Genomic DNA, 16,687 nt, shown 5'->3' with positions numbered 1-16,687 from the left:
CTGTTCCATCACAGGTGCTGCGTGACCTGATGAGTCACTCCACACCTTGTGTTTCACTTCGGAGTTCAGCATTGTGTTCTTTGCTGTTCATAAGCTCACACGTTCCATCTATCTCTCCGTCTTAACCCCATTCTCCTGCCTTCTTCCCTTAACCCCTGACACCAATACTAATTTTGAATCAGCCTTAAAAACATCCATTGAATTGGGCTCCACAGCTTCTGTTGCACACACATTTCCCTCAGCTTACTTTCAATGTACAATATTAACAGCACAATTGCACCTGTGTGCTGCCCGACCAGGATCCCAGTTTGAGCCTCGTTTACTCTCTCTGTCAAATTTAAACTACTTTTTAAAAGATAAAGTTGGCCCAATTTTTGCCATATCACCTTCTCCTTGTTCCTCTCCGGTTGAATGCTCTACCATTCAGAACTGACCTCCATTGATAATTTATTATCAATGATAATTTATTTTTGTTTTGTTTATTATTTTCACATTGACCGAGGTACAGTGAAAAGGTTTTGTTTATGTTCTGTCCAGTCAAAGAAAAGACTGGGCATGATTACAATCAAGGTGTCTGCAATTTACAGATAAAGGATAAAGGGCACAACATCTAGTGCAAGATAAAATCCAATCATCCAATTAAAGATGTCCCATTTTTGGCAAGTTTAATGATAACATTTCATTGCTAGTGATACAGTAGCAATGTTTTTTTTTTTACTGTTTCACCATGGTGTACATTCTATAGTTCCTGCCAATGAAAGCTTTACCTCATTGATAAAGATGTCTCATCTTGGAAGAATAATTCATTGCATCTGTTGTTGAAAGAATCAAATCAAGATTCACAGACAAATTCTCATTTCAATTAGTTCCCTTCAAATGCAGATAATTTCCAAAAGTGCTCCTTTATCAAAAGAAATTGAAGTGTCTTTTCTTTTTTTATTAAGATTTTTAAAGTTCCTCCATACAACCTCCCTGTTGTTCTAAATGATATCCCAAACAGCTCAATTGTCATTTTTAATTTGCAGCAAGGGCAGACTCAAAGGTTTTCTGAAGCAAGGTTTAGAACATAGGAGAGTGCAGCACAGGAACAGGTCCATCGATCCACAATATCTATGTAGAACATGATGGCAATTTAAACTAATATGCTCTGCCTGCACGTGATCCACGTCACCCCATCCCCACATATCCATGTGTAGACATCAGACAGGTATTTGGCCAGCAGTGAGAGGCATTGTCACACCAGTCTTGTTGGTAGTCTGAAGGAATTAGCTATAAGCAATTCCTTTCTCATTTATCCTTAATCGATCATAAAGATCCATGAAAATGTCCCTAAACTCTGACATAAACCCATGTCATGGAATACATTAGTTTCTGTGCTGTGTGACTATGACTGTGACCTGCCCAACATCTGAACACAACCACGTTTGACGTTTAAGAATTTTAAAGTTCCTGCATATATCCTCCCTGTTGACGTTTGGTGTCATATGATTAGGATATTTTACTTTTAGAACTTAGAGAACCTACCGGCATAACCACAAAAATTAAAAAAAAAAACCTTGCCTGAAATCTAACTAAAAATAGAAAATACTGTAGAAAGTTGTGTACTGTAGAATAGAAAGTTCAGTGTGGATATAGACACATTGAACATTTATCTCCTGTTCTGTATTATGTTTACATCTTCTGTTGTGCTGCAGCAAGCAAGAATTTCATTGTCCTATCTGGAACACATGACAATAAAACACTCTTGACTTGACTCTTGACATCCTCTGCATGTCAGGCTACTTAAATGGGAGGAGAAACGGAGGTAACATTTCACGACAAACTCCGTTTCACTTCCCATAGACTCGGACAGACTTGCTGAGTGTTTCCAATATTTACAGTTCTCAATTTTTTAGGCAGAGCGCCATATTGTTCCTAATGTCCTTCACGGGTCCACACAATCTGGGCTTGAATGTTTCATACGGCATGGATTTCTGCAGAAGTAGTCCCCATGTTGTCTTTTCTTTCCTTCCCCCATCTGCCAGATCACATTTTCATTAGATATAAGACAGATTTCTACGTCATTGCATCCAAATGTACAGCAACAATTAATGTTCAGATATCAGACATTGTGTTTTAGTTTGTTCCTTCCTCATGGGACTAACAACAATTAGAGTATTCGAGCTATTGATCAAATGCTCTTGGAATACAGGATATTGAACCATTACCTCAAATAACGAGAACAAAGAAAACATAGTTTTCTCTTAATATTAATGTAAGTTTACAACAGTATCAATCTTTGGAGTTGCTTAAATATCTGTGGCATCCAACATAATTACAAATATTGTGGTATATTCACATGTCTGGTTCAGAATAAGACATTTAACCCATCAGCTTCTTCCCTTCGGTCATCAGACCACTGAACCGTCCTCACACAAACTCAGGTGTAATCTCAATCTTCCAACCGACCTCATTGCAGATGTTGCACTTTTTGTCTGTAACTGTAACATTACAATGCTGTAATGCTGTATTTTGCACTCTGGTGTTTTTGCTCTCTGCACTACTGTTACTCTTGTGTCGGACTTGATTGTACTAATGTATTGGATGATCTGACTGGGTAGCACACAACTAACGCTTTTCACTGCATCTCGGTACACGTGTCAATAATGAAGCAATGATTACATAGACACAAAAAGCTGGAGTAACTAATCGGGACAGTCAGCATCTCTGGAGAGAAGGAATAGGTGACGTTTCAGCTCGAGACCCTTCTTCAGCATTAGTTCTATTCCATGTAAGAGGTACATAGATGAATGATTTATTGTCCATTCTGTATTCATTACCTGCCGAGTACCGAGTGATGTCCTATAACTATAAACTTTCCTCCTCACAGATAACAATTTGGATTGATTTGCTGGGTTAGATCTGATAATCTAACCCAGATGTTCATGGTCCTCGACCAGTATCAAGGAAATGTCTTGCAGTAACTACCCACCTTGCTTGAGGCTTGTGAAAGGTAAACTTTTATCTCCCACAGCCCCATTCCATACTGATTGCACATGCATCCATACCTTTCATTATTTTAAACATCTGTACAGTGATCAACATCAGTTCTCTTTTCTCTAATGAAAATGAGATGTGTTTAAGATCTTTTGTGCATATGTTTCCCTACTTCCCAAAGCCCTCTTGGCAATGATTATTCTCTTCATTCGTTTACCAACACATCTCCAGTGCAGGTAAACACTTTGAGAATAGTTCTCGGACTAGAAGATAAATTGCATTATTCACCCCTACTCTCAACTTAATTTAATGAGCAAATCATAAACGGACAAACTACTCTCACTACTCCCTATCTTCACACACAATGGCCCATCATTGGCTCTTCGTGTTGCCATATTTCTTCAATGATATTCTCACAGGTTCTTGTGGATTAAAAGTTCTTCAGCGGAAGGGAATAAAGCCCAAGGTACTGTATTATTCAAAGGCAAACACATTATTACTGATTTACTTGAGTTTAATGAAAATATTTCAGAAATTCAATCTGAGCCAACGAGCATGATTCTTAAGGGACCTCGGTAAATTCCAAAGCAAGCAGTTAATGAAAACAGCCTTAGCCTCCCTCTTTGTAGTCAAATTCCAGACCTTCAGCCCAGTAAACTGATGTGTAAAATGTACAACAAATGTCAAGAAAATCTGTTTGAGTCTCCAGTCCAGGAATATTTCTGAAATTGCTTGTGATTTCACCGTCACAGGACCACGGACCCAAAGTGTCTGGTTCACAACCAACCGATCGCTGCCTCAGCTGTGGATCTGTATTCGGTGGTGGTGAGATCCCATGAAAGTTTGTTGGTCACTATATCTCTACACGTCAACGCTTGACTGCGTAAGTCATACAATCAATCAACCTTTATTGTCATCTTGCAAAGCAACAGATGTAGATGATGTACAGTGCAAAATGAGAAGACGTTTCCCAGGGAATACCGGAGCATCGCACATGAAACTTAAAACCTTTCACACATAATAACAGTAAAAAAATAAAAAAAGACACAAAAAAAAAACCCCCCACAAAAAAACCACGCAAAAAAAAACCCCACACACACACACACACACACAGAAACAGGGGAAGGTCAGGGGACTAACAGTGGACTGAAGGCCAGCCACCATTCACAAACAACATGGACATAAGTGCTGGAGTAGCTCAGCAGGTCAGTCCGCCTCCATGGAGAACATGGATTAACATTATCCCAGTCAATGCTAAAAGCTACACCCCCTTATGCAGATTGTATAATCTGCATAATCTGCGGGACTATCTCTGCAACTGGAGGGAGATACAAAGTGCTGGAGTAACCCAGCAGATCAGGCAGCATCTCTGGAGAAAAGGAATAGATGACGTTTTGGGTCAGAACCTTTCTTCAGACAGAAAGTTAGAGAAGGCAAGAACAAAACAGGGCTGGCAACAGAATACCTCAGGAAGGGTGGAGTCCATAATGACCCATTGTTGGCTGGGGAAGATGTACGAATAACAGGGGTACAAGGATGTGCACAGTGGAACTAGGAGGACGACTAGGGTAGAGGGAGGGGGAAAGGGGGGAGGGGGGCAGAGTACAATATTATTGTGCATTTTCACTCCAAACCCAAAGCTCTTGTAAAGGTGAAACTAAAATCCTAGTCGTATGTTGATCAGTGAAAAGCTTGGGCGAAGACAAGCCTTACCCCTGGTCCAGCAGCGGTAGAGGGACTAAGTGCTGCAATGAGTCAATTATTACCCTCAAGCACTTCAATGTTGCACTGCATTGATCACAGATTGATCTGAATGTATTGATACATTCATGTGGTTTCCTGATCAATTCACACTAACCCAAAAGTAGTTGGAACGAAGTAGGTTAGGGTTACGTCACCCCATTAACGATCACCGTTACTTAGTTGTTTAAATAGAAATCCTGTGCAGCCACATGTGTTCTGGATATTTTATTCAGGATCAAGCTCAGACAATAATTTTTTTGCAATATATCACAATGGGGTCATTTCATGTCCCGATGCAAATAACAATATTGGGCGAAAATCAATGTTACATTTATCAGGTATATAAATAAAAAGGCTAATGATCGGAAAAATTGAATTATGATACCTGATTGTCACAAGTGGAAGTCTTTTGTAATCACCTCGTGTGCAGGAGTATCTGTTCATTCAAACAGCATGTAGATACATTGAGGAACAAGACCTGTCTAAACTGAGATTGGTTAGTTTAGTTTAGTTACAGTGTGGAAACAGGCACTTCGACTGAGTCAACACCAAAATCTGATCGTGGCTGATCATCCAAAATCAGTACCCCGTTCCTGCTTTCTCCCCATATCCCTTGATTCCGTTAGCCCCAAGAGCTAAATCTAACTCTCTCTTGAAAACATCCAGTGAATTGGCCTCCAGTGCCTTCTGTGGCAGAGAATTCCACAGATTCACAACCCTCTAGGTAAAACATTTTTTCCTCATCTCAGTCCCAAATGGCCTACCCCTTATTCTAAATATGTTTACATATTCTGTTGTGCTGCTGCAAGGAAGAATGCCATTGTTCTGTCTGGGACATATGACAATAAAACATTCTTGACTCGTGATCAATAACTAACCCCCAATATTTGCCAGTGCAAGTTGTGGTTCGGCAAATTCCATTCTTTTAGTTGAGTTTAGTTTAGAGATACAGCGTGGAAACAGGCCCTTCAGCCCATCGTGTCCGCACCGACCAATAGTACTATGCTAGACCAGGAACAATTGTTTTACATTTATACCAAGTCAATTAACCTACAAACCTGTATGTCTTTGGAGTGTGGGAGGAAAACACAGATCTCAGAGAAAAGCCACGTAGGTACAAACTCCACGCAGACAATACCCACTGTCAGGATTGAAGGTGGGTCTCTGGCACAGTGAGGCAGCAACTCTACCTCTGCACCACTGAGGTCTACCATCAGTAAACCTGGATTCTTTGCAATCAGTGGCGTTCTCTCTGTCATTAATTATGGATGGCAAGTAGCTGTGGCCCCAACAACATCCCAATGGCATCCCGCTCATAACTTGCCAGTTAAAAATGAAAATGGCTAATGTTAACAGCTCTCTGTATTAAATATTAACATTATCTATAAACATTTCACCATCTTCAATGTGCATGGATAATTACCACAAATTAATGTAATTATATTGCAAATAAATATTCCTAATTCCAGTGTAATTCTATCAGTAGAAGCCAGAGCTGGCAATGGTCACGTTTTGAAATTGAACGGGGGAATTTGAAACTTGTTAACAAGAACTTCCTGAGAGAACTCCTGAAGGCTTCGTCAAGAGCGGAATGCCTTTGTAATCAGTCAGTGTGTATAGTTGCACGGGGCTGCGTCTGAAATACCCTGGAATCATCGTTGAATTGAGAGGGAATATGCTGGAATCTGCTTCTAAGGAAGCGGTAAATGGAACATGGGAAAAATAGCTGAACATTTGGACATAGTCAACATGGGTTGAGGAAAAAACAATTACGTTTGAGAATGGAAAAGTTGGATAGACAGACTGTTTTCTCTGGAACGCCGAGGATGGGAAGATACCTAAAAGATCGCAGGAAGTTGAGGGGAGATCTAATAGAAGTTTATAAAATGATGAGAGGCAAAGATAGTGCAGACAGTCAGAACCTTTTTCTCAGGAGAGTAATATCAAATACTAGAGGGGCGTAGCTTTAAGGTGGGGGGGGGTAAAGTTTAAAGGAGCTAGGAGAGCAAGATATTTACATAGAAGGGGGTAGGAAGCTGGAACAAGTTATTAGGGAGGTGGTGGAGGCAGATACAAGCATAGGCTTTTGAATAGGCACATGGATATGTTGAGAATGGAGGAATAGGGTCATGTGGAGACATGACAAGAGTTTAGTTTAGTTTAGTTTAGTTTAGTTTAGACATACAGCGCGGAAACAGGCCCTTCAGCCCACCGAGTCCGCACCAACACACAATTATACCAATCCAATTCTTTGGAGTGTGGGAGGAAACCGAAGATCTCAGAGAAAACCCACGCGGTCACGGGGAGAACGTTCAAACTTCATAGTCAGGATCGAACCCGGGTCTCCGGCACTGTGAGGTAGCAACTCTACCGCTGCGCCACCGCTGCGCCCTTGGACGCTCCTGCTATCATGTTCGGCATGGACATTGTGGGCCGAAGGGCCTGAACCTGTGCTGTACTAAATCTGTTGAAGTACCTGAATGCTGTCATGAGCAGAATAAGGCAAACAAGCTATGATTTTTGGAATGTTTTTGATAAGATGCCACAAGGAGTTCATTAAAGAACAAATTATAGAGATGCTGACTGACCCGCGGAGTCCTCCCTCCTCCCTCCCTCCGTCCCACCCTCTCTGTATCTTTATCTGGAGCGGCTGATGCTCCCGCCGGGGTGGGAAGTGGCGGACGGGAGCATGTTTCTGGGACTAAAGTCACCGCTTCTCCACACAGACCCGAGGAGAGGCCCAGCGTGGGGCCGGCGGGCATGGAAGTCCAAACGGGTCGGCATTGGCCCGGGCGGCGGGACAACCACTGGCTATTCAATGGCAATAGCCAGGGACACGAGGAACAGGAGCTGGGATCCGGAGCGCAACACAAAGTGCAGGAGGATCAGCGGGTCAGGCAGCATCCGTAGAGGGAATGGACAGAAGATGTTTCGGGTCAGGACCTTTCTTCACACTGGGCTGTGAACATACCGCCATTATTATCGGGTGTAAAAACTTCTGAAAGTTCTTGCACCTGAAGAATGATCGAGAGAGAGTTCGGACTTAGAATAAAACATTGTTATTGGGCCATGGTTCTGCTGATTAACTGAGGGATTTCACGTGTGAGAAAGAACTGCAGATGCTGGTTTACACTGAAGATAGACACAAAATACTGGAGTAACTCAGCGGGACAGGCAGCATCTCTGGAGAGAAGGAATGGGTGATGTTTCGGGTCAAGACCCTTCTTCAGGGTTGCCTACGTGACCAGAAGGACTGTCAAGGTCTCAGACTCCCTCCCCCCCCCCCCCCCCCCCCCCCCCCCGACTCTTGAAGAAGGGTCTCGACCCGAAACGTCACCCATTCTTTCTTTCCACAGATGCTGCCTGACCCGCTGAGTTACTCCATCTTTTTTACTCCAGAAAATTCCTAATTTGAGGAAGGACATTCTTGCTATTGAGGGAGTGCAGCGTAGGTTCACCAGGGTGACGGGACTGACAAATGGTGAAAGAATGGGTCGACTGGGCTTGTATTCGTTGCAATTTAGGATGAGAGAGGATCATATAGAAAACATATATTTTTTAGACAGGCTAGATGCAGGAAAAATGTTCCCGATGTTGGGGGAGTTAAGAATTAGGGGTCACAGTTTAAGAATAAGGGGTCGGCCATTTAGGACTGAGATGAGGAAAAACTGTTTCACCCAGAGAGTTGTGAATCTGTGGAATTCTCTGTCACAGAAGGCATTGGAGGGATGATTTCAAGAGAGAGTTAGATTAGCTCTTAAGGCTAAGGGAATCAAGGGATATGGGGAAAAAGTCGGAACGGGGTACTGATTTTAGATGTTTAAGAAGGAACTGCAGATGCTGGAAAATCGAAGGTACACAAAAATGCTGGAGAAACTCAGCGGGTGCAGCAGCATCTATGGAGCGAAGGAAATAGGCAACGTTTTGGGCCGAAACCCTTCTTCAGACTCAGCCATGATCATATTGAATGGCGGTGCTGGCTCGAAGGGCCGAATGGCCTACTCCTGCACCTATTGTCTATGTTTGTCTAATGCGATGCACATAAGTGCCCCAGTCCACGCTCCATTCCTTTAACAGATAAACACCAGGTATGTTAAACAGTTTATTTAAAGCATACACTGGGTATTTTTGCGCTTTGAGCGGACGTTTGCATTGATATCGATTTAACGTTGTGTTTTCAATCGGGTTTTAACTGATTAAAAGATACATCAGGGAAACAGCCCCTTCGGCCCACCGAGTCCACGCCAGTTCTAGTTCTATGTTACGCTAGTTCTACGCTAGTTCTATGTTATCCCACTTTCTCGTCCACTCCCTACACATTTTACAGAGGGCCAATTAACCTACAAACCTGCTCGACTTTGAAATGTGGGAGGAAACCGGAGCACCAGGATGAAACCCACGCGGTCACGGGCGACACGTGCAAACTCCACACTGACAGCATCCGAGGTCAGGATCGAACCAGCGTCTCTGGCAGCAGCTGTACTCGACCATCGCAAATCCTTAACTGCAAAGTATTGCTGGATGTCCCAAATGGCAGATACAACGAGAGCCAGCAATCCACCCATCGTGGTCCAAGCGCTGTCTGTTGAGGCGAGGAGGGGCTTGTACATGAAGGATTTAGAAGTTAAACTGGCCGCCAAATTGTCCGAGGTTGCGATGGGACACGTTCCCTGTTAGATGTACACGAGTCACGTTTCTTGTAACTTGGGTGAACCAGGATCCCCAGCTTCCAGTGGTGCACCCCTGTCCCACTTAGGAAACCTGAACGGAAACCTCTGGAGACTTTGCGCCCCACCGGGGTTTGCGCCCCGCCGGGAAGGGATCGGCTGATCGAGGGCCCCGATGCAAATACAACGCGTCACTTCCCATTCCCATTCCCAACCCGACCTCTCTGTCCTGGGTCTCCTCCATTGCCAGAGTGAGCAACGCCGCAAATTGAAGGAACAGCACCTCATATTCCGCTTGGGGAGTCTGCATCCGACGGGCATGAACATTGAATTCTCCCAATTTTGTTAGTCCTTGCTGTCTCCTCCCATCCCCCAGCCCTCGGGCTCCTCCTCCTCCTTTTTCCTTCCTTCTCCCCTCCACCCCCTATCAGTCTGAAGAAGGGTTTCGGCCCGAAACGTTACCTATTTCCTTCGCTCCATAGATGCTGCTGCACCCGCTGAGTTTCTCCAGCATTTTTATGTACCAACACGTCACTTGTTGCCTTTCTTTCCAACTTGAGTTAGAAAAAGAGAATATTTCAAAAGAAGGGCCCCGACCTGAAACATTATCCGTCCATTCCCTCTTCGGGAGTTCCTCCAGCACTTTGTGTTTTACTCAAGATTTTAGCACCTGCAGTTCCTCGTATCCATCAACGTCTTGACGCAAGATAGACACAAAATGCTGGAGTAACTCAGCGGGACAGGCAGTACCTCTGGGGAGAAGGAATGGGTGACGTTTCGGGTCAAGACCCTTCTTCAGACTGGTTAGGGATAAGGGAAATGAGACTTCTCACACATAATGCCTTGACCTATGTGTGGGTATGTTCATGTCAATATTGGCATTGATCTGGTGGTGAACGGATTTAACGGATGGGCTCTTTCAGGATTCGTCACTAACCATTGGACCAGGCTGCGTGGAATGCACGGGGTTTTTTCTAGTTTGGATGCTGACTTTGTTAAGCTTAGGCCGAGTGAAGAGTTCTAAACTTAAGCTGTCCCGATACAAATACTTATATTAGAATAAAAAACCCATTTGCCCGTTCACTGCGTTATAGCATGTTGCATCGAGAACAGCGACTAGGAGTCCTGTAACGGCAGCAACAGAATATCTGAAGAGACGCGATATCTAAGTGGTAGATTTGTGGCGAATTGCGCCGGTCGCTTCTGCGAGAGATCTCGAATGAGACTGGGCCTGTTCTCGGGTGCGGAGTTACAGATGAAGAAGGGACATGGCTCGGCCTCACCTCGCTCACAGCCAACAATGGCCTGTTTCCTTTATCGTCGTTACTTTTTTTACAAATCTTTTATTCATTGTCCTTCTTCCTTCTACATCATCGTCTATATCTCTCGTTCCCCTTTTCCCCTGACTCTCGACCCGAAACGTCACCCATTCCTTCTCTCCAGAGATGCTGCCTGTCCCGCTGAGTTACTCCAGCTTCTTGTGTCTATCTTCAAGGAATAACAGAGATGCGAGGAACTGCAGATGCTGGAATCTGGAGCAAACACACAGTGCTGGTCAGGCAGCATCTGTGGAGGAAATGGACAGACGACATTTCGGGTTGAGACCCTTCTTCAGACTGAGGTGTGGACATACCAACTTTGTTTGTTCTCTTTCATTTCGCCTTAAATCCTTCGAAGGGTGGAAGATTGCAACCTTCACGTGGTCCGCCCTGTTTCGACTAATGCAATCAACTCGAGGTGCACAAACGGAAGATCAAATAGAACAAGTTGCCCGACAACTTTAGGCTGTGCACGCCACACGAAAGAAGAAGAAGCAGAAATCCTTCGAAAGTTGTTTTTTTCATTTGAGAGAGAATTGAAGTATGGAGGTGAAAATACAAAGCCCGGATACACAGGTGCGACGTTCAGGCCACACAGGGGTGAGTTCTAATTGGGAAAATATATCACCATATACACCATAGAACAGCTCATTCCCCAGGTCAGTAATTCATGGGTTGTCCAAACAGACCAAGTTAATCTGAAGATAGACACAAAAAGCTGGAGTACAACTCAGCGGGACAGGCAGCATCTTTGGGACCCATTCCTTCTCTCCAGATATGTTGCCTGTCCCGCTGAGCATCTGCAGTTCCTTCCTACACAGATCGAGCTAATCTCAGAGTTTGAGGAACAAGGGAGGGGGTGGCGAACTGTTGGGAAACTTTTAAAATTCCCCTCTGAGCAGTAGATTTCACCTTCACACACACATATATATATTTTAAATCAACTACAAGGATGTTAACAGGGAAATGACAAAATGTACCAGAGATCACATCTCCGTGAGCCGTGTCCAGATCCCTGATGGCCAGTTGGTTTCTTTTGAGCCAGAAAATCCTGGAAATACTCAGCTGCTCAACCTGTGGGCGGGAGAGAAGAAAAGGGTGAACTTCGCTGACCGACCACTCCGGCTAAACCTTTCCAGATTGATTTCCAATTTGTAGCATCTCGGATTTTTTTTGGGGGGGGGGGGGGGGGGGGGCTTTTGATACGATAGACAATATGTGCCGGAGTAGGCCATTCGGCCCTTCGAGCCAGCACCGCCATTCAATGTGATCATGCCTGATCATCCACAATCAGTACCCCGTTCCTGCCTTCTCCCCATATTCCCTGACTCCACTATCTTTAAGAGCTCTATCCAACTCTCTCTTAAAAGTATCCAGAGAACCGGCCTCCACCGCCCTCTGAGGCAGAGACTTCCACAGATTCACAACTCTCTGGGTGAAAAAGTTTTTCCTCATCTCTGTTCTAAATGGCCTACACCTTATTCTTAAACTGTGGCCCCTGGTTCTGGACTCCCCCAACACCGGGAACTTGTTGCCTGCCTCTAGCGAGTCCAATCCCTTAATAATCTTATATGTTTCAATAAGATCCCCCTCATCCTTCTAAATTCCAGCGAATACAAGCCCAGTTGCTCCAGTCTTTCATAGAAACATAGAAATTAGGTGCAGGAGTAGGCCATTCGGCCCTTCGAGCCTGCACCGCCATTCAATATGATCATGGCTGATCATCCAACTCAGTATCCCGTACCTGCCTTCTCTCCATACCCTCTGATCCCCTTAGCCACAAGGGCCACATCTAACTCCCTCTTAAATATAGCCACTGAACTGGCCTCGACTACCCTCTGTGCCAGAGAGTTCCAGAGATTCACCACTCTCTGTGTGAAAAAAGTTCTTCTCATCTCGGTTTTAAAGGATTTCCCCCTTATCCTTAAGCTGTGACCCCTTGTCCTGGACTTCCCCAACATCGGGAGCAATCTTCCTGCATCTAGCCTGTCCAACCCCTTAAGAATTTTATAAGTTTCTATAAGATCCCCTCTCAATCTCCTAAATTCTAGAGTATAAACCAAGTCTATCCAGTCTTTCTTCATAAGACAGTCCCGCCATCCCGGGAATTAACCTTGTGAACCTACGCTGCACTCCCTCAATAGCAAGAATAGCAAAACTGCACACAATACTCCAGGTGTGGTCTCACCAGGGCTCTATACAACTGCAGAAGGACCTCTTTGCTCCTATACTCAACTCCTCTTGTTATGAAGGCCAACATGCCATTAGCTTTCTTCACTGCCTGCTGTACCTGCATGCTTACTTTTAGTGACTGATGAACATGGAAAGGACCCCCAGATCTCAGTGTACTTCCCCATTTCCCAACTTGACACCATTTAGATAATAATCTGCCTTTCTGTTCTTGCCACCAAAGTGGATAACCTCACATTTATCCACATTAAACTGCATCTGCCCACTCACCCAACCTGTCCAAGTCACCCAGCATTCTCATAGCATCCTCCTCACAGTTCACACTGCCACCCAGCTACATGAGGTTTTTAACAGAAGTCTGTGGAGGCCAAGTCAATTAATATTTTTAAGGCAGAGCTAGATTCTTGATTAGTACGGGTGTCATGGGTTATGGGGAGAAGGCAGGAGAATGGTGTTGAGAGGGGAAGATAGATCGGCCATGATTGAATGGCGGAGTAGACTTGTTGGGCCGAACGGCCTAATTCTGCTCCCATCAGTTATGAACCTAACTTTTGCACAAACACCAGGATTTTCGTATTTCAATTCTGCACAAGAGTTTAAATGAGACTAGCTGTCCAGTTACTCTCAATATATTTGTTAAGATTTGCATTACAATCATTTACTGTCAATTCAAAACAGACTGAAGCAAATTTAATTTCCTGGCAAACTTTTCTCCACAACAGATTCATTAACTAAAGGCTCCATTAAATGATTATAAAGCATTATTTAATGTGTGTGGGGGTGGGGAGGACAATTAAAGCCCGTATTTTCATTAGTAGTTTCTCACGGGGAAAATCTAGTAGATTCTCGCAGGCCTGTTGTTGTTTTTCATTAGTAGCTAACAATTCCGTTGACACTGTTATCTAATCCAATATGTTCCTTGGGTTTTCACGAGGTTAGGTCTTGGGGCGGGATAATCAGTAAAAAGTAATTGATAAGAAAGCGGCAGTTCAACAAAGTGCAATGACCCTGATTGATATTAAAGAGTGTATTTGTGGGGCCAAGAGTCATGAGTATTTAATTGTCATATGAACCGGTAATGGAACAGGGCCATTCTAACTTGCTGGATCTTTACAGGGCCATTATTGTAATAACACACACATAAATATACAAGAATCAATAATGCAATGAATTAATAATCATTAATACCAGGTAACCTGACATAACCGCCCAAAACCAGTCTAGCGTGCAACCAATGACACAGATCTGCCCCTCCACCCCTCCCCAGTTCTTTCTGCCCCCTCCTACTCTCCCCATCTGGGGCAACGGCAACCCTCCCTGCACATTCCTGCCACCCCCCCAAATGTTAGTAGAATGTCAGGTATGTTAGTAACCCTCCCTGTTTGGGAGAGTTCTCACGACTAGAGTCTAGGACCAGAGGGCACAGCCTCACAGTTAAAGGACATTCCTTCAGGGAGGAGATGAGGAGACATTTCTTCAGTCAGAGGGTGGTGAATCTGTGGAACTCATTGCCACAGGAGGATGTGGAGGCCTTGAAGCCAATGGATAATTTTAAGGCAGATGGATAGATTCTTGTTTAGTTCAGGTATCAGGGGTTATGGGGAGAAGGCAGGAGAATGGGGTTGAGAGAAGATAGATCAGTCATGATTGAATGGCGGAGTAGACTTGGGCCAAATGGTATAATTTTGTTCCTATCTTTATGAACTATAGCAGATCCCATTTGCTGGGGTTAGTTGCTGTCCAGCAATCCTGCCCAGTCCCCACCTATCACAGATATTTCCTTTGTTCGACCAACACTGCCCTTCCTCTTTAGCAACAGCATATTTATAGAAACATAAAAAACAGATGCAGGAGTAGGCCATTCGGCCCTTCGAGCTAGCACTACCATTCAATATGATCATTCAAAATAAGTACCCCAATTCCTGCTTTCTCCCCATATCCCTTGATTCCGTTAGCTCTAAGAGCTAAATCTAATTCTTTCTTGAAAATATCCAGTGAATTGGCCCCCACTGCCTTCTGTGGCAGAGAATTCCACAGATTCACAACTCCCTGGGTGAAAAAAAATGTCCTCATCCCAGTCCTAAATGGCCGACCCCTTATAACGTTGCCTTGTTCTTACACCTGGAACACTAATTCAGCTTCTCTCGCCACGGATGCTGCCTAAGCTGATGAGTGTTTCTAACATTTTGTTTTCATTTCTGTCCAGCATTTGTAATATTTTGCTTTTCATCTTAATTTTATTCAGACATAAATAGGCAGTAGCTGGTGTTGTCTTCAATCTTACTAATGCTAATAGATTGATAATTATTAAATGTGCTTGGAAATCTATATGAACATTTTAAACACATTGCTGGATATGGTAACAAATGGTTTCGGTATAATTATGTAATAAGTTCAAATTCAGTCATAAAATATTTATTTGAGAAATAAATCCTCAAGATAATTGTCTATTGAAATACAACGTCTCAGAACGTAATGCCAGGTATTATATTAATTATGAGCATACAAAGGGCTGGAGGAACTCAGCGGGTCAGGTAGTATCTGTGGAGGGAATGGGCAGATGATATTGCGGGTCGGGACCTTGACCTTGGCTGTGGCAGTGAGTCTGGCTCAGACATGGTCAAAGATCAGGAGAGCAGCAGGACTCAGAGAGGGTGAGTAGTGAATGAGGGTCTCACACAGAACTCGTGTTGGAGAGAAGAAGAACCTCTTCAAAGTTGGCAAACCTTGAGATTTTATAGGGTAGCAGTAAAACAGAAAGACAAGAAACTGCAGATACCGGAATCTTGACAGGCCAGGCAACATCAGTGGAGGAAATACTTTACCAAAAAAGTGATAGAAACATTTTTGAGCAAATATAAACAAATCACACCAAATTTGAAAATGCAACCAGAGTTTGCAAAAACCCTTGCCATCAACGTTTTCACCATAATGGTACGTGGAGTGAGAATGCAGATATCAGTTTTCTGGTTCACTTGGGGTGGTTTTGCCAACAGTGCTGACACATTACACCAGGATAGACACAACATGCTGAAGTAACTCAGCGGGACAGGCAGCATCTCTGGAGAGAAGGGATGGGTGACGTTTCGGATCAAGACATTTCTTCACACTGATCACATTACATCAGGGAATGATATTAAGACATAGGACATAATAGCATACACTTGCACTCTGCAGCTAGATTTAGTTTAGTTTAGAGATACAGCGCAGAAACAGGCCCTTTGGCCCACCGAACCTGCACTGACCAGCGATCCCCGCACATTAGAACTATCCTACACACGGTGGGGACAATTGCTACATTTATACCAAGCCAATGAACGTACAAACCTGTACGTCTTTGGAGTGTGGGGGGAACCCGGAGAAAACCCTCGCAGATCACGTGGAGAATGTACAAACTCCGTACAGACAGCACCCGTGGACAGGATCGAACCCTGGTCTCTGGCGCTGTGAGGCAGCAACTCTACCACTTCGCCACCGCGCTGCGCAAGATCTCAAAACACCAGAAACTATGCAAATGTTAAATCTTTGTCCTGTAAAAAGATCTTAGTTTGGAGCAAAGACCAATCCGGGCACTGGCAGAATAAAGCAATGACTAGGTGAGGAGAAGTGGGAGTTTGGAGTAGTAAATTCCCAGGTTACGGACACAAGGGGGAGTGGGTTCTGTCACAGTCTACAGGTTACAGCAAAACCCTGATGCATCAAAAATTCATTAACAAACAATGACGGGTGCAATCTATAACGGAACACAAACAGTGGTCACTTCTTAAAAATGTTGTAAAGGTTTAGGTTTAT

This window comes from Amblyraja radiata, chromosome 37 (genome assembly GCF_010909765.2).
Source record: "Amblyraja radiata isolate CabotCenter1 chromosome 37, sAmbRad1.1.pri, whole genome shotgun sequence".
Lineage (NCBI taxonomy): Eukaryota > Metazoa > Chordata > Chondrichthyes > Rajiformes > Rajidae > Amblyraja > Amblyraja radiata.
This window is presented reverse-complemented; position numbering follows the sequence as displayed.